This window comes from Salminus brasiliensis, chromosome 1 (genome assembly GCF_030463535.1).
Source record: "Salminus brasiliensis chromosome 1, fSalBra1.hap2, whole genome shotgun sequence".
In the NCBI taxonomy this organism is placed as follows: Eukaryota; Metazoa; Chordata; class Actinopteri; order Characiformes; family Bryconidae; genus Salminus; species Salminus brasiliensis.
Genome location: NC_132878.1, coordinates 34,604,314 through 34,606,140, shown reverse-complemented (window position 1 = coordinate 34,606,140; position 1,827 = coordinate 34,604,314).

Here is a 1,827-nt window from a genome sequence, read left to right as displayed (position 1 = left end):
GGAAGTAAGAGATTGGATTTCAGCTTCATTTCAGTACATTCATTTGTCATGAAATTGTACCACCAATGTACACCATGTGTCCTAAGTATGTGTACAGTCCTTCTTATTAGTGAATATAGCTGCTATAAGGTTCACCTATTGCTGGCACAGGTGTTCAAATACACACACACACACACACACACACACACACACAGCTTGTGCAATCCATAGGAAAGCATTGCCAATAGAATGGGAGCAGCCGCACATGATTCTAAGGTCACTATGCCCAATGCCCCCAATGCCAATTGTGGGCTAGAAGGGAATAAAGCCCCCAGCAGTGGGCTGTGGAGAGGTGGAGCTTCATTCAAAACCAGAACTAATAATCCAACATCAGTACCTGACTTCACTAAGAGTGGAACATTGCAGCGATGTTCCAGCATCTAGACTTCCCAGAGGAGTAGAGACAATCCCCAGGGGGGCAGACTCCTGCTGATGAGAGGGTGTCCATAAACTTTAGCCTATCTAGAGTATAACATAGATATATGTTATACTCTAGATAGGCTATAAATGTGTAAGCCAGATATATAGGTATATTCTGGCTCACACAAGTCTGCTTTGGACCAGTAAGTCTACCTGTTACAGTTATGTTAATGTCATCATTCAAGGGAAAAAATGTCCTGTTAAAGCAGAATAAAGGTCTCAAAGTGGTCTAGTCATTGCTAACAAGATAATGGCCTCAAATCAACTGTCTGCATGAAGGTATCATGTGTGAAAAGGTTACAAAAGGCCATATCTACAAGTACGTGTAGTAGCAGGACCCCCTGTATGTACGTAACAATGAATCCTACTGATGTATGATAATATCAGCACTGCATACGTATTGAGAGAATGTATAGGTATTGTATAGGTAATATTCTGAAATTATGTCATTTGTTAGATGCTTGATTTTGGCTGATGTTTAAGCTGGACCTGGACAGGGTCAGGAGACCCTCACCAACCCCAAGTTTAAAATCCAAGATGGCTGCACCACACATTAACATTAGTAAAAGCAGTAGCGTTATACTGTACAGTTAAGTACCACTTCCATGTCGTAAACTCAGTGCTGTCCAACATCTATCTGTGGACGTCTTTCTATGGTGTTTGGATGCACAACCTACTGCATAATGCATTGTTGGTCGACTGGTATCACTAATAAGAATACCAGCAGTGGCTCTGCGGTTAGATGACAGGGCTGTGGGTTCAACACCCTGCCACTGTGCAGCTTGATTTAGGGCGTGTGAGTGTGTCTTTGCTATCGTAATGTAGAAACCCCAAACTAGTGCACTATTTAGTGAGTGGGGGCATTTTCTGACACAGTTTGCCTTAATTTGACTTTACTTAAATTTATTTAACAATTTATGCAGTTGTGCCAGCCCATGTGTTTGAGTTTGAGACCCCTGACCTAGGGGTCAACAGGCCTCCAGACATAACATGAGCACATGCCAGCAGACAAAACACAGCATAGACCAGAATGAATTCCACAGTGGTCTAAGATGGTTATGCTGGTCCGGTGCTGGTGGTCCAGAATACCAGTGTTGTGTAATGTCTCAGAGGACATAGACCCAGTGCTGAGGTGTCATTTGGCATATGGTATTTATTAATTAATTTATTTATTTATTTATTTATTTGATCAACAGCACTGAATATGATTCACAATAAAGGTAAGATGCCCTCATGTTAGTTAATATGTTTTTATATATTAAAGATCAGCTCCAAATCTGAAAAAATGTCCACCTAGTTTCAAGTGCTAGCTACATCTTGGAGCAAGTTCAGGCTCCATACCACAGGCTGACTGGAGAGGGCAGGATT